Raw genomic sequence first — 26,571 nt, 5'->3', positions numbered from 1 at the left:
TCACTTAGGATTTAAATAAACTTCCTAACTCATTCCATGCTTTCTTTCTACACCAAGAAATATGTGTTTCTCATTACAACTATGGTTTTTAAATGCTCTAATTAATATGCCCAAGCACTGTCAGAGACAGGAAAACTGCTTGCAATTTTGGAAAGAGATAAAGCTCAAAGGATTAAATATAAGTTATAATCCTTTTTAGAATGCAGCTCAGTTGAGTAGGAAAGCTTCTCTAGACTGTTCTTCAGGGATGGATATTAATCCAGCACACAGTAATTTGCTCACACATCACATCAAGGCAGAACCACTAATGTGTGGCAGGCTTGAATTTCAGGGTTCTCACAGAAACAAATTCGTTCAGACAATACTCTTTTTAAATTTTTCATTGTAATACTAAATGCTGACATTTGTGCAGAAAACTATAAAGAAAAAGAAGAATGTTGGAGATTAGTCCAACAATTAATGTAATTTGGCAAGAGCAAAATATGGTGTACAAAATAATTTTCTTTACAATACTTAAAATAATCACAAATATTTGTCCCTAAAAGAGAAGAACTAGAAATTTAGACATTATCATGGAGGTAACTAAAGCATTTCTTTTAGTCAGTTGAGAATGTACAAGGAGTGTGCTTTTAGAGCTTAAGTTTCAAAAAATGTTAATATAAATTTTTTCCGGTCTTTCTCTCTCCCCTGATGTTAGCAGATTATCATAGTACAGATTTTAATATTTATTGTTAGTCTTTTAAACTAATAAGGGAACTCTAAATCAACACAAGGTACATATACTGAGTGCCAGCTATCAATTAGAAAGCTTTCTAGGTGGTTTAAAGTATAGCTAGGGCTGAGAACTATTGAATTAGAGAATGCCCATTCTGTTGTTTACAGAACCTTTTTCAGTTAACAATTGTGATTCATTTCCACATCAACGATACCACATGTGCATTTTCTATAGCTAGATAGCAGTCCATATAAAATTAAATATATTATAATTTTGAAGAATACAAGGCATACTTTTGTGTAGATATCTTTTTTTTTTAATCAGGTACTTCTTGTTAGTTTATTATTGGTAAATGTATAGATGTCTTTATTTATTTATTTTTTTAACATCTTTATTGGAGTATAATTGCTTTACAATGGTGTGTTAGTTTCTGCTTTATAACAAAGTGAATCAGCTATACACATACATACATCACCAAATCTCCTCCCTCTTGTGTCTCCCTCCCACCCTCCCTATCCCACCCCTCTAGGTGGTCACAAAGCACCGAGCTGATCTCCCGAGCAGCTATGTGGCTGCTTCCCACTAGCTATCTATTTTACGTTTGGAAGTGTATATATATCCGTGCCACTCTCTCACTTTGTCACAGCTTACCATTCCCCCTCCCCATGTCGTCAAGTCCATTCTCTAGTAGGTCTGTGTCTTTATTCCCATCTTGCCACTAGGTTCTTCATGACCTTTTTTTTTTTTTTCTTAGATTCCTTATATATGTGTTAGCATGCGGTATTTGTTTTTCCCTTTCTGACTTACTTCACTCTGTATGACAGACTCTAGGTCCATCCACCTCACTACAAATAACTCAATTTTGTTTCTTATTATGGCTGAGTAATATTCCATTGTATATATGTGCCACATCTTCTTTATCCATTCATCTGTTGATGGAAGATGTCTTTAAATACCAGTTTAAATTCCAACATGACATTTTACACAGAGAATTAGAAGACTGAAGATTTCATTTTAGTATACATAGTAATAAAAAATATTCTTGTTGGCAAATATAATATTTTTCAATTCAAAGGCACCCAGTCTCATAGTTGGCAGGAAATAAAACCTAAGCTTGTGAAATCAGCTAAGAGATCAGTTTGTTCATCACAAAGTCCTGAAAGGCAGTGTCATTGTCTTTGTAAATGTTACTGTATTGATTAAAATTTTCATCTAAGTTCTTTGGTTTGGCTTACAAATGCCCTTAACACACTAGCCTCTCATGAATTCTGACCCAGTGTTTTGAAGCAGCCATGCTCTTTCATGATTCCATAACTTCTGGTTACTTTATCTTCCAGAAATCTCCTTCCTCTATTCCTACTCATCTCTTAAGACTCAATTCAAATTGGGGTCTTAACATCCCATAGTTTTTCCTTCATACTTTCTAATCTGGACTTAATGTTGCATCTCAACGTATTGAAAAATACATTTTAATGTATTGTAATCTGATTATAAATCTATCTAATGTAATAGTTTGTGATCTCCTCCAAGCAAATAAGTTCTATATTATTCATTTTTACATCATGTAAACCAAGCCTAGTAATTCTTCATATATTTATAGAAGTTGCTTGGGTAATTACATACATACTCCCTCTTCTGTAAAGAGATTGAATTCGGAGTTTACACAGTTTCACATATGGTTACTGTTGGAAACATTGTTTAGCTGAGTGATTCCACAAACTAAGCAGCACACTGGAATCACTTCTTTGATATAAGGCCCTGTGCGTAGAGAGTCTGAGTCAGTAGACTATCCACGGGCCTAGAAATCTGTATTTCAACACAGATATCTGGAAATTCTCATGCAGTGACCTTCAAGAACAATGGTTGAGAACGCTGATATGAAAACCACCAATTCATGCTGTCTTCCCTTTCATTTGTTGATTCAAAATATACTTACTGAGTCTGGCACTTGCAAGGTGTTAGGTGGTTTAATTGGTGAACAAAAGAGCCCTTGTGCTTACCCTCAGGGAGATGACTGTCTTGTGGCAGTAACAGATTCCAAGTATCGTATCAATACAAATATAATTATAATTGGGAGTGATAAGTACTGTGAAAGAAAATGAGTCCTAACCAACGTTTTCAAAGAGGAAGAAAAGCTTTTCGGAAAAATGGCATTTAAGAAAAGACCATATAAAAATGAATGGAAGCTAACTATGTAAAGAAGGCACAGGAAGAAATTAGGTGACAAAAATCATTTCAGGTAGAAGGGAATTCTTCTACACTCTGAAGAAGCAAGACGGAGCTTGCCACTTTGAGAAATCCAGAAACCCTTGTGACTGGATCAATGGAGATTTGTGCAGGGTAAGTTTAGAGTGTGTATGGGGAGGGGTGAGGAATCATTCAGTCTGGAAGTCAGGTTAAGGATTTTGATCATCATTTCAAAAATAATAGGAAGGATTTTAAAGGTTTAAGCAGGACATTCACATGATGAAACTTAGATTTTAAAAGAACGCCAACTGCTGTGTGAAAACTCAGTGGGCTTGGGGTGGAGGGTGGCTGTAGTTGGGGACAAAAATGAGAGCAGGCAGGTCAGTAGAAGTTTGGTATTAAAATCCAGTGGAGGAGTAATGATACCTTAGCCCACAGTGACAGCCAGAGGCAGAGACAAGTGGACTTTGTCAAGACATATCAGGAATTAAGGAGTGCTTTTTGGTCCCTCAAAAATAAATTTGTTTCCTAATGTCTTTAGAATGGGATAACTGGTTTGCCTCATGTAGTAGAGGGTTTAGGACACAAGGTAGCTAAACATTATTAGGATGTGTACAGGGCATTGCACTCTTAGAAGAGGCAATAACTTGAAATGGAAAACACGATTGCTTTGGATTGAAAGAACTCATGCTCTGGCTCTGAGTTTCCCGTCGACTTGTCCCTTAAGTAAATCTCTCAAGCTCTTTGTTCCTCAGTTCCTCATAAGGAAAATTGGAACAGTCTTGAGGAAATCCAAGTTCTGGTATGGTTTCACAGTATGAGACTATTTCATAATTTTTCTGGAAGGGCTTGGTGGGTCTACAGTGCTATTTGATTATGATTTAGAAAACCAGCTTTAAGACTTGATACTCAAATAAAATTTCCAGAAATTCCACTTGATATGCTACCATAAAATATGAATAATATCTTCGTTTTTTATTTTCAGGCAACATCTTTGCCACATTTTGTGATTCATTTCTTTGAAATATTTTAGAGTGAAACTTGCAACAATCCCCATCAAAATTCCTCCTCTTAAAATTAGGCTTCAGGCTGAATGACAGCAATGTAATTACTTCTAGTTTTAATTAAAATATAGCTGATAAGTAACTATTAAAATGATGGTTTAATTTAATGGAGCTGTACATTTTACTTCAAGTGCTACAGTCCTTAACTTCTTGGAAATGATTGGTAGGGATAAGCCTTAACACACAAATGTTTTCCACAAGGATTCCCAGCTTCTTTAAGAATTAACCAACTATCCATTTTTTAAACAATTTATTCATTCATTTGATTCACATTTATTGATTGTCTACTACATGCCACATATAAGTTTGGTGCCCTAGAGGACATTATTTGGGGGAATGTTGTCAGGGAATATTTACCAGGAGGTGTGGCATTTAGGGTGAGACTGGAAAGTATTAGTTTCTCAGGGCTGCTGTAACAAAGTACCAAAGATAACAGATGGCTTACGATAACAGAAACTTACTGTTCACAGTCTGGAGGCTAGAAGTCTGAAATCAAGGTGTCAACAGGGCCATGAGAATCCTTCCTTGCCTCTTCTAGCGTCTGGTGTCTGCAGGCAATCCTTGGCATTTCTTGGCTTGTGAATGCATCATTTCAGTCACATGGCCATCTTCTCCCTGTAGTTCTTCATGCTGTCTTCTCTCTGTGAGTGTCTGGGTCCAAATTTCCACTTTTTATAAAAACACTGGCCATACTGAATTAGGCTCATCTTAATGGTCTCATTTTTCCTTGATTACTTCTGTAAAGACCCTATTTACCAATTAGATCATATTCTGAAGTACTTGAGGTTAGGTCTTCAGCATATCTTTTTGCAACAAACACAATCCAACCATAACAAAGAGTAAAAGTTAATCAAGCTAAAGAAAGTAAAGCAGTAGCAAGAGAATTCCACAGTTAAATGAGCTGTGTACCATTACTGCCTTGAAATTCACTCTGAAAATAAAAAGGTAAAATGTGGCTCATCAACAGGATCATTGTATATTCTTTAGAATAGTATCCCCAACTGCTTTGATTAGTCTTACAGGATGGAAGGGGAGGGTTTTAGCTAATGGTATATAATGTGAGACTCAGGAATATTTCTAGCACCCACTGGTGGGGACTTTCTTCTCTCCCTTCTTTCCTCCCCTCTCTTGCTGTCAGCAGCCTCTCTAAGTCACTATACCATCACTTATTTAGGGGTGAGTGAGTGTTTTATTCTAAGAGCTAGTCTCCTAGGCAGGGATTCTGAAGGTCTGCAGTGAGATACCCAGGACAGCAGATGACCATGTCTGACACATAACTAGACATTCTTCACTAGCTTGAAGTCTAGCCCTTTCTATTTATCTCAAGAATAAATCAGAGTGGGGACTTCCCTGGTGGCACAGTGGTTAAGACTCCGCACCATGGGTTCGATCCCTGGCCAGGGAACTAGATCCCGCATGCATGCTACAACTAAGAGTTCGCATGCTACAATGAAGGAGACTGCATGCTGCAACTAAGGAGCCCACGTGCTGCAACTAAGGAGCAGGCGAGCCACAACTAAGACCTGGTGCAACCAAATAAATAAATAAATATTTTTTTAAAAAGTAAAAAAAATAAGAATAAATCAGAGTGTATGGGAGTAAAAGAGAGTTTATTAGAAACATATCCTTAATGTAAAACATAAAACTATATTTATTTTTAAAGTAAATTACTGAAATGGCAATACTTGGACAACCATTATTCACGTCATTTTTTTTTTAATTTTTTTTTTTTTAAATTTATTTATGGCTGTGTTGGGTCTTCGTTTCTGTGTGAGGGCTTTCTCTAGCTGCAGCAAGTGGGGGCCACTCTCCATCACGGTGCGCGGGCCTCTCATTATCACGGCCTCTCTTGTTGCGGAGCACAGGCTCCAGACGCGCAGGCTCAGTAATTGTGGCTCACGGGCCTAGTTGCCCCGCGGCATGTGGGATCTTCCCAGACCAGGGCTCGAACCCATGTCCCCCGCATTAGCAGGCAGAGTCTCAACCACTGCGCCACCAGGGAAGCCCTTCATGTCTTGACAGACGTCGCAAACACCAAACTCAGGGGGAAACCTTCAAGATAGTGGAGGAGTAAGATGTGGAGATCACCTTCCTCCCCACAAATACATCAAAAATACATCTACATGTGGGACAACTCCTATAGAACACCTACTGAACACTGGCAGAAGACCTCAGACTTCCCAAAAGGCAAGAAAATCCCCACATACCAGGGTAGGGCAAATGAAAAAAGAAAAAAAACAGAGACAATAAGAATAGGGAAGAGACCTGCACCTCTGGGAGGGAGCTGTGAAGGAGGAAAAGTTTCCACACACTAGGAAGAGCCTTCACTGGCGGAGATGGTGAGGGGGAAGCTTCAGAGCCACAAAGGAGAGCATAGCAATAGGGGTGCAGAGAGCAAAGCAGAGAGATTCCCGCACAGAAGATTGGTGCCGACCAGCACTCACCAGCATGAGAGGCTTGTCTGCTCACCCGCCAGGGCGGGTGGGGGCTGGGAGCTGAGGCTGCGGCTTCGGAGGTCAGATCCCAGGGAGAGGACTGGGGTTGGCTGCGTAAACACAGCCTGAAGGGGGCTAGTGCACCACAGCTAGACGGGAGGCAGTTTGGGGAAAAGTCTGGACTTGCCTAAGAGGCAAGAGACCATTGTTTCAGCGTGCACGAAGAGAGGGGATTCCTTCCCTGTCTGCCCACAGAAGGCAAAACACTGCCTAAACAAGCTCCAGATATGGGCGCGAGCTGCAACTCTCGGGTTGGACCCCAGGGACGGGCATGAAACACTAACATTGCTGCTGCAGCCACCAAGAATCCTGTTTGCAAGCAGAGGTCACCATCCACACACCCCCAGGAGCCTGTGCAGCCTGCCACTGCCAGGGTCCCATGATCCAGAGACAACTTCCCTGGGAGAACACATGGCACGCCTCACGCTATTGCAATGTCACACCAGCCTCTGCCGCTGCAGGCTCGCCCCGCATTACGTACCCCTCCCTCCACCCAGCCTGAGTGAGCCAGAGCCCCCTAATTAGCCGCTGCTTTAACCCTGTTCTGTCTGGGCAGGAACTGATGCCTGAGGGCGACCTATACTCAGAGGCGGGGTGAAATCCAAAGCTGAACCCCAGGAGCTGTGCGAACAAAGAAGAGAAAGGAAAATTTCTCCCAGCAGCCTCAGAAGCCACAGATTAAATCCCTACAATCAACTTGATGTACCCTGCATCTGTGGAATACCTGAATAGACAATGAATCATCCAAAAATTGAGCGGTAGACTTTGGGACCAACTGTACACTTGGGGTTTGCTATCTGCGACTGATTTGTTTCTGATTATTATGTTGATCTTAGCATAGTTTTTAGCACTTGTTATCATTAGTGGATTTGCTTATTGGTTTGGTTGCTCTCTTCTTTTTTTAATTATTATTATTTTTTAATATAATAATAATTATTATTTTTTTAAATTTATTTTTCTTTCTTTCTTTCTTCCTTTTCTTCTGAGCTGTGTACCTGACAGGGTCTTGGTGCTCTGGCCTGGTGTCAGGCCTGAGCCTCTGAGGTGGGAGAGCTGAGTTCAGGACATTGGTCCACCAGAGACCTCCTGGCCCCACGTAAGATCAATCAGCGAGAGCTCTCACAGAGATCTCCGCCTCAACGCTAAGATCCAGCTCCACCCAACAGCTACAAAGCTCCAGTGCTGGACGCCCCATGCCAAACAACTAACAAGACAGGAACACAACCCCACCCATTAGCAGAGAGGCTGCCTAAAATCATACTGAGTTCACAGACACGCCAAAACACAACAGGACGCGGTCCTGCCCACAAGAAAAACAAGATCCAGCCCCGCCCACCAGAACACAGGCACCAGTCACTTCCACCAGGAAGCCTACACAAGCCACTGAACCAATCTCACCCACTGGGTGCAGACACCAAAAACAACAAGAACTATAATCCTGCAGCCTGCAAGAAGTAGATCCCAAACACAGTAAGTTAAACAAAATGAGAAGACAGAGAAATACACATCAGATGAAGGAGCAAGGTAAAAACCCACCAGACCAAACAAATGAAGAGGAAATAGGCAGTCTACCTGAAAAAGAATTCAGAGTAATGATAGTAAAGATGACCCAAAATCTTGGAACTAGAATGGAGAAAATACAAGAAACGTTTAACAAGAACCTAGAAACTACTAAAGAGCAAACAAACAATGCTGAACAACACAATAAATGAAATTTAAAATTCTCTAGAATCAATAGCACAATAACTGAGTGAAAGAACGGATAAGTGACCTGGAAGAAAAAATAGGGGAAATAACTACCGCAGAGCAGAATAACGAAAAAAGAATGAAAAGAATTGAGGACAGTATCAGAGAACTCTGGGACAACATTAAACACACCAACATTTGAATTATAAGGGTCCCAGAAGAAGACGAGAAAAAGAAAGGGACTGAGAAAATATTTGAAGAGATTATAGTTGAAAACGTCTCTAATATGGGAAAGGAAATAGTCAATCAAGTCCAGGAAGTGTAGAGAGTCCCATACAGGATAAATCCAAGGAGAAACATGCCAAGACACATATTAATCAAACTATCAAAATTTAAATACAAAGAAAAAATATTAAAAACAGCAAGGGAAAAGCAACAAATAACATACAAGGGGATCCCCATAAGGTTAACAGCTGATCTTTCCGCAGAAACTCTGCAAGCCAGAAGGGAGTGGCAGGGCATATTTAAAGTGATGAAAGGGAAAAACCTACAACCAAGATTACTCTACCCAGCAAGGCTCTCATTCAGATTCGATGGAGAAATTAAAACCTTTACAGACAAGCAAAAGCTAAGAGAATGAAGCACCACCACACCAGCTTTACAACAAATGCTAAAGGAACTTCTCTAGGCAGGAAACACAAGAGAAGGAAAAGACCTACAATAACAAACCCAAAATAATTAAGAAAATGGTAATAGGAACTGACATATTGATAATTACCCTAAATGTAAATGGATTAACCAAAAGACATAGACTGGCTCCAACCAAAAGACATAGACTGGCTGAATGGATACAAAAACAAGACCCGTATATCTGCTGTCTAAAAGAGACCCACTTCAGACCTAGAGACACATACAGACTGAAAGTGAGGGGATGGAAAAAGATATTCCATGCAAATGGAAATCAAAAGAAAGCTGGAGTAGCAATTCTCATATCAGACAAAATAGACTTTACAATAAAGCCTATTACAAGACACAAAGAAGGACCCTACATAATGATCAAGGGGTCAATCCAAGAAGATATAACAATTGTAAATATTTATGCACCCAACATAGGAGCACCTCAATACATAAGGCAAATGGTAACAGCCATAAAGGGGAAATCGACAGTAACACAATCAGAGTAGGGGACTTTAAAACCCCACTTTCACCAATGGACAGATCATCCAAAATGAAAATAAATAAGGAAACAGAAGCTTTAAATGACACATTAAACAAGATGGACTTAATTGATATTTATAGGACATTCCATCCGAAAACAACAGACTAACAGTTTCTTATCAAGTGCTTATGGAACATTCTCCAGGATAGACTGTATCTTCTGTCACAAATCAAGCCTTGGTAAATTTAAGAAAATTGAAATCACATCAAGTACCTTTTTCGACCACAATGCTATGAGACTAGATATCAATTACAGGAAAACAACTGTAAAAAATACAAACACATGGAGGCAAAACAATATGCTACTAAATAACCAAGAGATCGCTCAAGAAATCAAAGAGAAAATCAAAAAATACTTAGAAACAAATGACCATGAAAACAAGATGACCCAAAACCTATGGGATGCAGCAAAAGCAGTTCTAAGAGGGAAGTTTATAGTAATACAATCCTACCTCAAGAAACAAGAAACATCTCAAATAAACAACCTAACCTTACACCTAAAGCAATTAGAGAAAGAAGAACAAAAAATCCTCCCAAAGTTAGCAAAAGGAAAGAAATCGAATAGATCAGAGCAGAAATAAATGAAATAGAAACAAAACAATAGCAAAGATCAGTAAAACAAAAGCTGGTTCTTTGAGAAGATAAACAAAATTGATAAACTGTTAGCCAGACTCATCAAGAAAAAAAGGGAGAAGACAACTCAATAGAATTAGAAATGAAAAAGGAGAAGTAACAACTGACACTGCAGAAATACAAAGGATCATGAGAGATTACTACAAGCAACTATGTGCCAATAAAATGGACAACCTGGAAGAAATGGACAAATTCTTAGAAAAGCACAACCTTCTGGGACTGAACCAGGAAGAAATAGAAAATATAAACAGACCAATCACAAGCACTGAAATTGAAACTGTGATTAAAAATCTTCCAACAAAAAAAAGCCCAGGACCAGATGGCTTCACAGGCAAATTCTGTCAAACATTTAGAGAAGAGCTAACACCTGTCCTTCTCAAACTCTTCCAAAATATAGCAGAGGGAGGAACACTCCCAAAGTCATTCTATGAGGCCACCATCACCCTGATACCAAAACCAGACAAAGGTGTCACAAAGAAAACTACAGACCAATATCACTGATGAATATAGATGCAAAAATCCTCAACAAAATACTAGCAAACAGAATCCAGCAGCACATTAAAAGGATCATATGCCATGATCAAGTGGGGTTTATCCCAAGAATGCAAGGATTCTTCAATATACGCAAACCATATTAAAAAATAGAAGGAGAGGGACATGTGATCATCTCAATAGATGCAGAAAAGATTTTGACAACATTCAACACCCATTTATGAAAAAATACTCTCCAGAAAATAGGCATAGAGGGAACCTACCTCAACATAATAAAGGACATATATGACAAACCCACAGCCAACATCATTCTCAACGGTGAAAAACTGAAACCATTTCCACTAAGATCAGTAACAAGACAAGGTGCTCACTCTCACCACTATTATTCAACATAGTTTTGGAAGTTTTAGCCAAAGTAATCAGAGAAGAAAAATATATAAAAGGAATCCAAATCGGAAAAGAAGAAGTAAAGCTGTCGCTGTTTGCAGATGACATGATACTATACATGGAGAATCCTAAATATGCTACCAGAAAACTACTAGAGCTAATCAATGAATTTGGTAAAGTAGCAGGATAGAAAATGAATGCACAGAAATCTCTTGCATTCCTATACACTAATGATGAAAAATCTGAAAGAGAAATTAAGGAAACACTCCCATTTACCATTGTAACAAAAAGCATAAAATACCTAGGAATAAACCTAGCTAAGGAGACAAAAGACCTGTATGCAGAAAACTATAAGACACTGATGAAAGAAATTAAAGATGATACAACAGATGGAGAGATATACCATGTTCTTGGATTGGAAGAATCAACATTGTGAAAATGATTATACTACCCAAAGCAATCTACAGATTCAGTGCAATCCCTATCAAACTACCAATGGCATTTTTCACAGAACTAGAACAAAAAATTTCACAATTTGTATGGAAACACAAACAACCCCCAATAACCAAGACAATCTTGAGAAAGAAAAATGAAGCTGGAGGAATCAGGCTCCCTGACTTCAGACCATACTACAAAGCTACAGTAATCAAGACAATATGGTACTGGCACAAAAATAGAAATATAGATCAATGGAACAGGATAGAAAGCTCAGAGATAAACCCACACACATATGGTCACCTTATCTTTGATAAAGGAGGCAAGAATATACAATGGAGAAAAGACAGCCTCTTCAATAAGTGGCTGGGAAAATTGGACAGCTACATGTAAAAGAATGAAATTAGAACACTCCCTAACACCATACACAAAAATAAACTAAAAATGGATTAAAGACCTAAATGTAAGGCTAGACACTATAAAACTCTTACAGGAAAACAGGCATAACACCCTATGACATAAATCACAGCAAGATCTTTTTTGACCCACCTTCTAGAGAAATGGAAATAAAAAACAAAAATAAACAAATGGGACCTAATGAAACTTAAAAGCTTTTGCACAGCAAAGGAAGGAAACCATAAACAAGACAAAAAGACAGCCCTCAGAATGGGAGAAAATATTTGCAAATGAAGCAACTGACAGTGGATTAATCTCCAAAATATAGAAGGAACTCATGAAGCTCAATATCAAAAAAACAAACAACCCAATCCAAAAATGGACAGAAGACCTAAATAGACATTTCTCCAAAGAAGATATACAGATTGCCAACAAACACATGAAAGGATGCTCAACATCACTAATTATTAGAGAAATTGAAATCAAAACTACAATGTGGTATCACCCCACACCAGTCAGAATGGCCATCATCAAAAAATCTACAAACAATAAATGCTGGAGAGGGTGTGGAGAAAAGGGAACCCTCTTGCACTGTTTGTGGGAATGTAAATTGATACAGCCACTATGGAGAACAGTATGGAGGTTCCTCAAAAAACTAAAAATAACACTACCATACCACCCAGCAATCCCACTACTGGGCATATACCCTGAGAAAACCATAATTCAAAAAGAGTCATGTACCACAATGTTTATTGCATCTCTATTTACAATAGCCAGGACATGGAAGCAACCTAAGTGTCCATCGACAGAAGAATGGATAAAGACGATGTGGCATATATATACAATGGAATATTACTCAGCCATAAAAAGAAAGAAAATTGAGTTATTTGTAGTGAGGTGGATGGAGTTAGAGTCTGTCATACAGAGTGAAGTAAGTCAGAAAGAGGAAAACAAATACAGTATGCTAACACATATATATGGAATCTAAAAAACAAAAAAAAAATGGTTCTGAAGAACCTAGGGGCAGGACAGGATTAAAGACGCAGACGTAGAGAATGTACTTGAGGATGCGGGGAGGGGGAAGGGTAAGCTGGGACGAAGTGAGAGAGTGGCATGGACAAATATACACTACCTAATGTAAAATAGATAGCTAGTGGGAAGCAGCCGCATAGCACAGGGAGATCAGCTCGGTGCTTTGTGACCACCTAGAGGGGTGGGATAGGGAGGTTTGGGGGGACATGCAAGAGTGAGGGGATATGGGGATATATGTATATGTATAGCTGATTCACTTTGTTATACAGCAGTAACTAAGACAACATTGTAAAGCAATTATACTCTAATAAAGATGTTAAAAAACACCAAGAAAACCACCAAACTCAGTCTTTAGTCTTGAGGACAATGACAGTTCATTTATTTCAATTCATTTATTCATTTATTCTTCTAGCCATCAATTTGACTCACATTTAATTGGTGCTTGACAGATGCCAGCATTGTGCTAGGTGATGAAAATACAAACAGGATTAAGCCACTGACCTTGCCCTTAAGTAGTTTGCAGTCTGGAAGTAGGAGAGAGCATGAAATAACTGTCTTTCTGTCTTTATAATGCTGACCTACACCGCCCCCCCCCCCCCGCATCAGATACCTAAGCAGAAACATATGAAAATATTAAAAATGGCCAAGTAAATTACATCTTAAAAGTAGAAGGCAGTGTTAAAAGTCGCCAAGTAAATTTTATATCATAATAGTAAGCAAGTTGTATTTATAAGCATTTTCCCAATATCTAGTCCAGCGAACCACCTCCCCCCAACAAATAAATAAATTTTAATTTAAAAACGTTTCTCTGGAGTTTCAGTTTTCTCAGGTCTGTGGAGGAAAAGGGGTTGATTCTAGAGATATGAGGTTATATGCCTGTATTGGACCCCACATTTTATATTGTTTTAAAATGAGTGACTGTATTAATTTGAAGAAATGTCATTATATAGAGAGTTAGGATAGAGAGAATTTGTTATAAAAAGTGAATCTTGTGGGTTTTTAGGTGCAGGGATTAGAAAATTGTGAAGAGCCAATGCATGGGCAGTAAAGTAAGAAGTTTAGGAATCAAAGGTGGGCAAAAATTTGGCGGGGTTATCAAAAGATACTCTGATTAATGAATCATAAGAATAGATGGAATACTTTAAAGCAGAGGTAATATGAGGTGACCCAAATGCCCACAGCCTAACATACCCTGTCCCAGACACTCAGTGACACAGTGAACTTTCTGTTCCATTTTTAATGTAAGTGGCAGAATTAACGTCTTCCCAATTCAGTGCTTGTGGGCAGCCCAGTGAGGTTACTGTCAGTGGTATTATCAGCCCTGCCTTTAGAAAAACAAAAATCCCTTCAAAACAGTATCTTCCATGATAGATGGGGCCAAAAAATTATATAACCATTATTTGGGGCAAAATTGTAAAACAGAGTAACAGAAAATGTATGAGGACTATAAACAGTGTAATATGATCCTTATCTTTAGCCCACTGAAATTGCCTGCTGGTCTTTTCTGAGGATGGGATAGAAAGTCAGGAGAATTAAACATGCTATGTCTCTAGCTAAATTAAAAACCATGAATACATCTTCTGATCCTGATACCCACTGAAAATATTTCAGGTACCTATCCTTGGCTTTTGTAGGTACACTCTGTGAGAAAATTCATAAGCATTGTTAAGAAGATTGAAGTAGCAGCTCATTTCTTAATGATTCTGATAATTAAAAAACCATTTTCAAAGTGTGAGGATTGGCATTGGTGAAGAAAGAAAGTGGAACTTCTGGGGGAAAAAAATCCAGCTTTGAAACTAGTACATCATACTCAAAGTTTAATTGCTTCCCAATTGCTCCTATAAGATGTACCTAACAGATTTGTATACATTTACTAAGGTAACCTTACCTTGTTATGGAAAAGAGCAAGTGACTGCTTAGCTTAAAATCTTTGCTACATCAAAGCCATATTTTATTAATTTAACCCTGGAAGTTACCTTTTCGGTTGTCTTTTCCCAATTCCTAGGTTTCAGCAGAGGCAAAGGTAGTCATAACACACATGTATTAGTGATTTAATTCCAACTAAACATAAAACAATTATTTGTACTACAGTCTAAGTAAATTTTTAATATTTTCTTTAGTAGTCTAGAAAAAGAGACTAGCTTTTATGAAGTGAATGACTATTTTTTAAAAAATCTGTTCAGGGATCTGCATGACATTCAAAAAGAGTTACATATCTCCCTATAAATGCCATTTGAACTATGTAAACTGGGAGGGGAAGTTTTCATGGTTGGCATTTCATTCATTTCCTTGAGTGGATACATAGAAACCTGCCCTGTAGCTCTTTCACTCTCCTCCTAATCAAAATACTAATGGGTTTCCCTGGACCCAATGGCCAGAGGATAAAACTTAAAGTACACAGTGAGTAGGCCTAATCCGAACGTAAGCATGAGGTTCAGTGTTGGTGCTGAAATTCCCTGTCTATACATACTCCCTCAGTGAGAAAAGTCCCTCAGCCTGGATGGCATAAAAATCTTCACCACCAAATTTTAGAAAACACTATATTTATGTTGAACTCCCAAAAAGTTATGCTGTGAACTATAACAGATTGTTAACCTGACATGGCATAATTTTATCTCTTGTAACTGCATCTGAAATACCTATTTTAATAAAGGCTCATTAAAATATTTCTATGTGAAAGAATTAACTATTAGCTGGTTTAGCAGTTTTCAATCAATTGGTCTTTTCCTAGACAGTAATATATAAGTTTTTAATGAATTTAGCAATTTACTCTATGGTTTTCTTCCCATAAAGCAATGAGTTATGATATTACACAGGCAAGCAAGATAAATCTCTCACTGATGATGGCTGATTTATAACAAGGCTTTGTAATTGAATATTCATGTTACAAAAAGTTCTTTTAAACATAAATGATATATAATGGCATCCATAACTCATTTTTCTTCTTTTACTTCTGTTCACTGCAACACTGGTATATTTCTTTCTTCCCCTGTCACTTTTATATTCTTGATTTACAGTTTCTGGAAATGGAAAATATATTTTAATATGCAGTAAGGTGTGTGCGTGTTGTGTGTATATGTATGTGATTATGTCACTGCAGTCAGAGTAGCTGATTAAATTTTGACTGAAGCATAGCAAGATTAACATTTAAGCTCAGGAATAAACCACTTCAATTACCACAAATCCTCAATGAGTAAATAACTGATATAAAAGCTCTCATGCACACCGTGTAAATCTTGGATGATAAGGAGGAAGGTTGTTCTCTTCTGTATTTCAGGACCTAAAATAACTTCTTGGTATTCTCCATTGTATTTAATTTTTAGCCCTTTCATAGACAATCATATTGATTTGGGTATGCCTCTAAGAACACTGGAAAATATTCTGATTTACTGGTCACTTTTGTGACTGATATTTGACCCGGACAGTACTTGTAAACTGGGAAATTTCATATAACCTGAGTTTCTAGATTTCCTTGAAAATTGAAAGATTGTAACATTGAGCCTGTATTCTTCATTATAAAAAAGTGAATGGTTCTCAGTAGCAGCATCTTTCAACAAGAAAGTGAAAAATCTTTCCCCGACTTAAACATTTCAAGTGGTTTCAAGAGCCAGGGAGACAATGCACATAAGTGATGTCAGTCAGACATAACGCATTAGGGAGCTCCAGGGCTACAGCAAATGCATGTCCTTTCTTACAGGAAGCGGCTGCTATCTGCACTATTCAAGTGTTTATTATGAGGGAATACTGTCTCATTGTTGCCACATCTTAGTTTTTAAGAAAATCTGGAAACTCTGATTATTATGTGGGTTTTCCCAGTTTTCAAGCACTGTGTGGGTCAAATGTTGGCTGACCGGATCCAGCATGCGACCACCAGTTTGCAACCCCTAAGGTAGAAGATTGTTTTTAAAAAATGTTTATTCAGGAGGATTTCAGACACATATGAAAGTGGACAGAAGAGTATAAAATATCAGTCTCTGGCTAGCTGTGTCCCATCTACATGCCATCCACTACTCCCATCCTGTATTGTTTAGAAGCTGATCACCAACATCACATCATATCATTTGTAATTCAGACTGTGTTAGAGGTTTCTTTAGGGAAATAAAATGGTAATATGTTTCAGCAAAAATAATATCTGTCTAAGGTCACGTGAACAAACCTGACCACCAATGTTTTATATGTTAAATTACCTACGTTTAAAAACCTACAGGGCATCCAAAATTACTCAAAAACTCAGTATAGTTTCTAAAACTCAAGAAACAATATGGTTGACCTTTTGGATTCCTGTCTCATTCTGCTGTCTTATACCAGTGAGAATAAAATAAGGTATATATGTTGATTTGGGCATCAACTTGGGTTGATCCTGTGAAAAAACTTTACCATTGTGATTCCAAATTCTGGTTCATTTATAATAGTTGTCAGAGACTCATAATGATAATTCTAGTATTTTGTTGACATCTAGATGAGCAGGAACAGAACTCATGATAGGAGAGCATCTGCTCGTGTTTTACTGACAAAATCATGATATTTAAGGCCCTCACTCAGCAGATAAATAGAGCACGTGAAATGTTCGTCCCCTTTGTGATTTCTTTGTTCTGGAAACTAGCACTGTGTAAATCCAGCATAAGGGTTTTGAATGTGATGGATAGTTTTAATGAATACCCTTCTGAATCCTACTGTTTTCAAAGTTGTCCATAAAGAGGTGGTGAAACTTGAGTATAAGCTGCTTACTTATTTCCAATTCATATTGTGAAACACTAACAATATGTACATGAATTTTTGATTTTTAAAAAATCATGGTTACATTAAGTGCAAATATGTTTTTTACCATAAATGTAAGAAAGTAGATATCCCCAGAAACCTCATTAGAAATTTGAATAAAAGTAGCAGAGTAAAATTATTTGCTATTCTGAATAAATTTTTTTAGAACATGCATCTTATTCTACAAGGCATTTTGCATTCAAGACTGCTTTGTCCCTAGACGGTAGGTACTAACAAAATGTATATTAAAATTTTTTAAAAGGAAGGAATTTCATAAAATTAGTATGTGTTTGTTTATAGGATGTGGATATTATAATAATTTTTCCTGGCTCTATGCAGCAGTTTAAAAATGAAACTACAGTAACATACTTTTTTCCTTCATTTTCAAACTGAAGTGTCGAGCTTCATTAACTTTGTTGGAAACTTAGAAATATAATAAAACTGCTTTTCAATGTCCCCTTTAACCTATGATTTAGATGAAACTGAATTTCAAAGCAAAATGGAATTGAAACTAGACAACACATACATTTGTGGAATTAAGAACGTAGTGTAATTTCATGCCGTGGTACTTTATCAGACTTTCAATAGCATGGGGGTAATACTCTTGGGGAGAATAGCAAGTATAATCACAAAGCTTCCATTTAATTATACTTATATAAACCAAACTTTATACCGTTTTTGGATTTTAAACCCGGATATTCAGTATATGCTTCCATCAGGAGGCAGACATGTCAGTGGTCTGCTCAGCACAACTCTTGGATGATAAGAGAAAAATGGTGAAGATAGGAGAACTTGCTCTGTTGTTTAGGTGGCTGGACTTCTCAGTTACCACTGTTCCCACCAAAGCTCCATCATGTATCTGCCAATCATTCTAATGAGATGCACCTGGTCAATTAACTGAGTGATGCTAGAATGTTCAGACCTACACTTCATTCTCAATTATGCCAAGGACTTCAGGCAGGGGAGCATCATAACTAGATACCGGCATATAACAACATATGCCAGACAAGGTGGAATGGCAGACAAGGCGCTAATAACGAACCGCAAGCACAAAGAAACAGCCTTTCCAGACTCTTCTCATTGCTCATTCACTTTAACTTTGCTGAGAATAATAGTTTCTGCTTTAAATAGAAATGAGAAAGAGGGCTGCTGGGAGGAAAAACTTGTTTCTCTCTTCAAATCAGTCTTGGTTTGAATTAAGGAAGAAAACAAGAATGCTGCTGTGAACTAGATTCTACACCAGTGATGTTTGAAGGATGAGAATCTGATATTAAACACTCCTATCAAAAAATGTAATACAATTGATTAATTTATTAAATTCTTAGGGAACTGATTTATATTTGATGTGGTTCTTCACATAACTTATTTTGGTTATATCAAATATATATGACAGTTATAAAATATTTACCATGTTGCAACTTCAGCTGATTTTTATTTCCTCAAGATATAGTAAATACATATTTTCAACTATATCATTCTAGAAAATAGAAAATATCTATATTAATGATAAAAATTCTCATATGAAAGCGTTTCACTATGTAGCATATGAAGCATTATAATACTTTGCCCACCACTGAAATGCAATTATCTCTGAGCTGAACAACGACTAGAGTTTCAGAGCCTAGAACAGCAGTACATAATAGAAAAGAAATGACTTCTCCAAGCTGGAATCAGAGAGCAATTTTAGGTATGCAGAATTTAATTATCTTCAGAATCAGGCCAGTAGGCAAATCTTTATTCTCATGAGATGCCCAATAGTGTTTTTTAATGATCAAAATGAAGGGAATGTGGGTTTTCCACATCATCTCTATACAACTTCTTTCCTAGAACAGCATCTTTTGTTCCAGGAGCATGCAAATACATGTAATGATTTTTTCTAATAAGTCTAGTTATTTTTCTTGACCACGTTTTATTCCCAAACTGACCAGGACCAGTCCTTGTGGCCACAAGGTTTAATTAGTTTGACAGCATAAAATGTGCATTACACCTTTTTGTGTATTTATAAATCAGCACTTTCAATCAGGTTGACATTTAAGAGACAGCCCATACCCACAAAGTACACACCACCAATCCTAATTACCACTGTCTTTATAAAATATTCAACTTTGGACAGGATAAAGGGAAGTTTTTATTCTGTTAATTTGAGGAATCTATATTTATTCTCTTTGTGTGTTCTTAGACTCTGGACTATTTTTTAAGGAAAGGAGTTTAAATTGTGCTTGCAATTAAAGGGAGTGAAACAGGAGGTATAATGGATGAAAAGTGCTGAGGAGTGAATGTTTGAGGGCTATAGGAGACTTGCATTCTCTGTTCTCTTACTAAGGTATTTCCTGTGAAATGTTGCTTATTGCTGATCATTCATTCTTTCCAAGGAAAGGCTGAAAGTTCATTTGTTCTGCTTCGTTGTGTTTAGATATTAGGGATGTCTTCAAAACAGCTCAGGGATTTTTGCTTTTTATCACCCACCTCTAATGTACACTTTTGTCAAAGGTTTACAGTTTTTGTTTTGTTTTTTAATAACTTTTAGAAGAATCCACACAGGTAGATAAAATCTCGACATTCTTAAGATGCTTTAAAAACTGCTTTTTATTGTTATCTTTTTTAAGTGTAGGTTATATGAAACAGTTCTTGGTAAAATTCACTGAGATTACTTTTACAAAATAAAAATATATATAGCAATATCAATAATATTTATGGAACACATCTAAATTATCCATATAATAGCATGTATCCTATTTTTCAACTACAATAATTATAAAGTTTATTTTCTTCCAATATTTGCAATTTATCATTTCTTATTTTTTTAATTATGTGACTTTTTGTGAGATGCACATCATTTTTCTTTATCCCTTCCTTATTTTACTTCATTTAGTTTCTTCCATCATTTACACCTCACATCCTTAAACTCAAGATTCAACAAAGACATCGTATCTTGTTTCAGTAAGCATAAATTAACATCAGAGTTTGAAAAAGCAAAGAAATATCTGTGCAAAATTTCAAAATTGTTTTTTATCTCAAGCTATGAGGAACTATGCATTTTATGCTTCTTTATGCCTCATGCATTCCTGAATAATATTTATCATATATACAGCTACTGTTGGAAAATGGAATGGGAATATTTCAGTAATAATCCTCTGATCTGAAGAGGTCTTGAAAAGCATCAGTTAGTCTACACCATAATGTGGTAAAATCAGAGCTAAAGACCCCAGGATAAAAAGTGATATTTTCTTTCTGTAATGGTTTCTATAAAGATTTCAAGCCTCTCACTGTAAGTACTTTAGCTCCCTGACATCCCTAATCATTTTTCTTTTGTCATATATGAATTTAACTTGCAATTAAAGCCCATTTTCTCATTTCAGAAAATATGGTGAACAGCTGTTCCCTTTTCTTCTAATAATCACCTCACATTTCCTAACATTTCATTATTGTCACCTACTTTGTTTAGGTTACTTCCTGGCATTGAATTTTCACTTTATTTTTTTGGAGCAAAATAAGGCACAAGTACTCACATCTCTTTTCCAATACGTATAAAAACATCACTCCCAACATCCCCTTCTTCTGCAATATTTTTATCCCTTTTTCGTCTTTCATATTATATATCCTACCAGGCTGAGGTCAATGAGTGTTCATTCCTTTTTTGCATTTAATAAATACTTGGAAATGGCTCCTCTATACCACTGTCCTAAACATAAGAGATTTGGTGTCGAACAAAAGAGACAAAGTCCCTGTCCTCATGGAGTTTAGAGTCTAGCAGGAGAGGTAGACATTTAAACCAATAAACTAATACACATACAGTAGGTCAAGTGGTGATAAAGTTACTCACCAGAGAAGAGTTAATGCAGCGGACCTGATGTTGCTCCCCTCTCCTGACTTCACGAGAGCTTGCTTGTGTGGGTGACCCCTGGCTGGCCCTGGGAACTTAACCTTTGGAAAAGTCCCTGTGCCACCAATTGGTAAGGTGGTTTTCAATGCCTGTGGCACTGAACCGTACTGTACCAGCTTTTTTTGTGGAAGCAGTGTGATATATGGTGGACTCTTGCTTTTCTCCTGGGTCTGGAATTTCAGTAATTATGGCTGGCTGCTTGCACAAGTGCTATGTGCCTGTGTGAGCAGCCCTCTATATGAAGCCTGGGTTCTGAGGCTCAAGCTGGCATCCCTGGACAGAAACATCTCATATGTGTTGTTTCAGTTCATTGCTAGAGGAATAAGTGTATCTTGTATGACCTCTAAGGGAGAGAACTTCAGAAGCCTGCACCTGATCTCCTCCAGACACCACCTGATTCATCATTTTTCCTTGTTGAACCTGCTCTGTAAATTTTAATGTAATAAACTGTAACCTTGAGAATGACTGCTTCCAGTCCTGCAAGTCCTTTCAGCAAATTACTGAATGGATTGTTGGTCATGGGAACCCTGTTCAAAACAATGTTAGTTTTAAAAAGTAGCAAAGTAAGGGGTTGAGGAATGATAGCAATATTATATTTCAGACAGGATTATCAGAAAGTCTCTTTCTAAGGAGGGAGCCTTCCAGCAGAGGCCTGAATGAAATGAGGGACCAAGTTAGGCAAATATGTGAGAAAGAACATTCCAACTAGAGGCAAGAGAAAGTGCAAAGCCCACAGAATAGCTTGGTGTTTCCACTGTGGCTAAAGCTAAAGGAGTGAGGTGGAAAGATGTGTGATATAGATTAGAGAGATAGTTCTGGCACAGACAAATCAAAGAAAAACTTACAATGTCTTACTTCTTGATAATTAAGAAATCAAAGAATACATTTAAATGATTTCTGTTGAGAAAGGTAGGCCATATATTGGAAATGAAACTTTTCTCTCTGAATGAATTTGAAAATGTCCCTCAATAAGGGACATTGTAATGAAATTATATAAATAAGAGAAATAGTTTTTCTCTTGGCATTAAATGAATAAGATCCATATAGTATAAGATTAATGGCCAGTAAGACAAAACCAAAAAATTATCTAAATATGTGACTACAGACTTTGAAAACAAGAAAAACTCAAGTCAAATTTATCTGAGAATAATTTAAAGGATGTTAAATAGTCACACTATTTGAGAACTTACAGAGTATCTTATTCACTGAAATGGAGCACCATATAAAACCATGTGGACCAAGGGAGCACACGTTTGTTTTACAGCAAATAAAGTAGAGTGTGCATCTATGACCATGGGACCCAATGGTCCTATTAAATACTACACAGTCCAGGAGCTGCCAGACTATTTGAGTAATGAAACAGACTTTTGAAGGTACCTGTGAAGTATCAGCTTGAAGATGACACTGCCAGCATGGGAAGCTATCCTTCAGGATGTGGTGTACACCTGGTGCAAGGAAGCTGGTCCTTGTTGGATCTATGCTTATCTCCAAGGGTGCCTGGAGCCATGGCATTTGTTGGCCAAAATAAGGATGGAATGTAGCAGTTGGTGATTTATAATGATCTGTTTAAAATCTGAAAGTCCCCTGAGGCACCCTGTACTAGATTACTTACATTGTTTATAAAATTTTACTGAAGGGTAGTTTGCACCTGATTTAACTTGTTACACAGACCAGTGCAGTACAGTACCCCTTGGTAAACTCATACCTTGAGTTTCATGAGAACAAAATCACTTGTATGTATCTAGGTAGTTCAAAATCCCAAGATTGAAGTGCATTCTGTGCAAAGGACCCAGGGAACAATGCCTGGAAGTTTTTGAACTTTTCTATGTTCGTCTGCACTTTCTTATGTTGTAGCACATCTTTTACCATTAGTGAAGCCTGTGTGAGTATACCTTGTGAATTCTCAGCAATTATCTGACCCTGTATAATTTCTGCACATTGTAAGTTAACAACCATATTATACTGCTCTGTTCACAAATAGTGTAGAGTATGGTCTGAGAACCAAGAGGTGAAACCGAGTGATCAGCTTACTCATAAATGAGGCTTCCTTATGGAAGAGTAACTATTTCTTTCTTAGGTAATTCAATAAATATTATTGAGGACATTGATAACAGACACTGTCATACAATGTCACGCAATGAGGATATTGCGGTGAAGAAGGGCACACAGTTCTGCACTCATAAAACTTGCAGTCTAATGGGAGAGTAGATATTAAACAACTTATATTATTTGAGAACTATTATAATAAGTGCCACAAACATATTACATTTATTATTTATTATGCTCATTTGCATTACCAATAATCATTGAAAATGAATTTTTAATCTTTTCTAGGCTACACACAATATGTACATGACATGTATTCATATTATTTAATATATTCTATTATGAAATTTGGAATACATGATATTTAGGCTTCAGAAGTTTTTCTGTAAATGATTAATAGCTCTAAGCATGTTTTGAGGAGTTATTAGTGAAAGTGCTACACTGATTTTTGAGTTTACTAACCTTTTCAAAGTCGTCTTCAGAAGGAGAAAACATCACAGGTAATGATGAAAAAATGTGAATTTAGTCAAGAAATGAAATATTTGTATATTAAGCAAGGCATTGCATATGCTCAAACAAGCAGCCTCAGCATAGCTTTAATCTCTTCTTTAAGGGAAATTTATGATCATAATACAAATCAACTTTATTTTTATATGAACAATTTAAAAAGAGAATGAAGGAAATTATTCTGACCTTTGGAACAATATGGTTTCTACTCTTTACTTAGGCTTCTCTTGTTTTATTTCTTGTAAGTGACCCAGTGATACAAAGACAACAGTGTGATTTATTATTTTTATTATACAACATTTCATATTACATAGAGATATTATCATTGAAAAAATTGGCTTGTACCTCCAGATGCAATAACAAAATGACAGCTTTTATGATGAACTTCTTACTCACCACACTCCTGTGTCTGTTCTTCTAGTCCTAGGGTTACTGGAAACTGAAAACTACACAATTATATGCATAAGTAGGAGTCCTTGTTTATTAGATATTTCTGTTTCTGGCTTTATTCTAATCTGCTTGTCAGTCATAATTGCCAACAATTTATTGAGACAAATGATAGCCTGTCACATTATTTGGAACCATATAATAAGATAGCTGTAGCATTAGTTCGAAAGATCCAACTCAAATGGCTCAGTTATATGACTGTAAATTACAGTGGAAGTTCAAATTGCTTATGGCCACTGGAAGTTCCTCTCATTTAACATTCAACCTGCCATTTGCATTATTTTGACTTAAAAATACAAGATAGCCCCATGACATGACATTTGTTGGAATTGTGTATAAAGCTATTTGGAAATTACGTGATGGGTTCAAGTAATTTTAATATGAAATCCCTAGCTTAACTAAAAATAAATGATCTACCCCTTCATTACTGCATTTTAGACATGGACACATTGTTTTATGACAGCTCTGTAAAAGTGAAGAAAATACAATATGTTTTAAAACTGCAACAATTGAGAGAGCAGAGGTAATTAGAAAGCCTACCAGGGATTTAAAATGTGACTATTTTAATGGCCTTCAGCCATCCCCAAAGTCATTAATGACAAAGAAAAAAAATCTTTGAAGTTGACTTACTGTCAGTAAGTGAGCAGTCCCTGATTTAAAAGACTATAAATATTTCTATGCTTCCACAATGCAAAATTTTCTCAAAAAATAAATTACCTTAAGAAGATGCTTAACCATTATACACTTCTATGAGGTTGCCCCAACATCCACCTAATTCTAGTTATTCAAATACTTAACAACTGTTTAAAAAAAAACAGTATTTGATTGAATTCCAAAAGCACTTGCATACATAGTTTGTTCAATTACTTCTAAATAGTTTATATATTTTCATTTATTTTAAGAGCTTTGTCTGTCCCCTTGTTTCTTTTAGTTATAAGATGAATAAGGTCTGAGAATCTAATGTATATAATGGTGACTATAGTTGATACCCCTGTATTGTATAATTGAAATTTGCTGAGAGTAGAATTTAAATGTTCTCACCAAAAATTTTTAAAAAGGTAAATATGTGAGATGGTGGATGTATTAATTAACTCGATGGGGGGATCCTTTTACAACATATATATATATACATTCACAATATATATCAAATTATCACATGTATACTTGAAATATCTTATAATTTTATCTGTCAGTTAGACCTCAATAACTGAAAAGTGTATATATTTATACAAAAATTATATATAAATCATATTTATTTAAAGTATAATTTTGATAATATATATTGTTTAAATATAAAACATCCTTTAAAAAATTTTTTATTGAAATACAGTTGATTGTTGATTTACAAAGTTGTGTTAGTTTTGGGTATACAGCAAAGTGATCCAGTTATACATACATATATTTATTCTTTTTTACATTCTTTTTATATTTATTACAGTATAATTTCTGTAATATATATTTTGAATATAAAACATCTTTCAAATTCATAAAAGAAGATTTTACATGAAAATTCTAGAGTTGAGCCCAATTCTAGATTTTCTAATTCAATATGTTAGAGTGGAGGTCAGATAATTTGATTTAAAACAAATCCCTAGGTAAAGCTCTTGCTGTTGGCCCAGGTACCATAGTTTTCAAACTGGTATTATCAGACTGTTGTAAAGTGTTTAATAGTCAGAATTGTGGAGTATATCTGGCATAGATTAAAATTCATCACTTAAAATCTTTGGCAAATTAATTAAACTATTTTTCTCCTGTATCCTTATTAATACACTGCTGGTGGGTAATATTAATACCTCTATGTAGGGCTTGTTGAGAAGTTACGAAAGACAGTAAATATTAAACGAATCAGAATTGTGTGCATAATACTTACTCAACTAAGGAAACCTTTAAAATGTATTTATTTTAAATAATATGCACTGAATGCTGCCTGGCATGATGTTCTTAAATGTTATTGAAGGTCATTTGGTGGTATCAAGATTTAGATTTTGTCATCATTTTTAAACTTTCTTTTTTGTTTTCTTTAGTTTGTTTTTTACAACTTTATGTATAAGTGGTATATAGTAAATTAGACATACTTAAAATTATTTACATTGATAAATTTTAACATATGTGTACATCACTAAAATCAGCACCCCATCACCCCCCAAAAAATTTTCCTTTTACCACTTTATAAGGGCTGTTTACTGCCCT

At 36.3% G+C, this 26,571-nt stretch overlaps 1 long non-coding RNA gene across 10 annotated transcripts in view; it reads left to right on the top strand.

Moving 5' to 3' along the window:
* The window catches only part of LOC133102340 (uncharacterized), a 730,306-nt gene that overhangs the window by 596,679 nt on the left and 107,056 nt on the right, over positions 1 to 26,571 (top strand). Inside the window, exon 7 of one of the 10 annotated variants that reach the window (XR_009702907.1) lies at positions 7,018 to 7,343. The exons of the other annotated variants lie outside the window; for them this stretch is intronic. This is a non-coding gene — a long non-coding RNA (uncharacterized LOC133102340). Of the gene's footprint in view, positions 1 to 7,017; positions 7,344 to 26,571 lie in introns of those variants that run through there. 10 annotated transcript variants of the gene reach the window in all.

Source organism: Eubalaena glacialis, chromosome 12 (assembly GCF_028564815.1).
Source record: "Eubalaena glacialis isolate mEubGla1 chromosome 12, mEubGla1.1.hap2.+ XY, whole genome shotgun sequence".
NCBI classification, from domain to species: domain Eukaryota; kingdom Metazoa; phylum Chordata; class Mammalia; order Artiodactyla; family Balaenidae; genus Eubalaena; species Eubalaena glacialis.
Note: the sequence above shows the minus strand (reverse complement) of the source record. Positions and strands in the feature narration are given on the sequence as shown.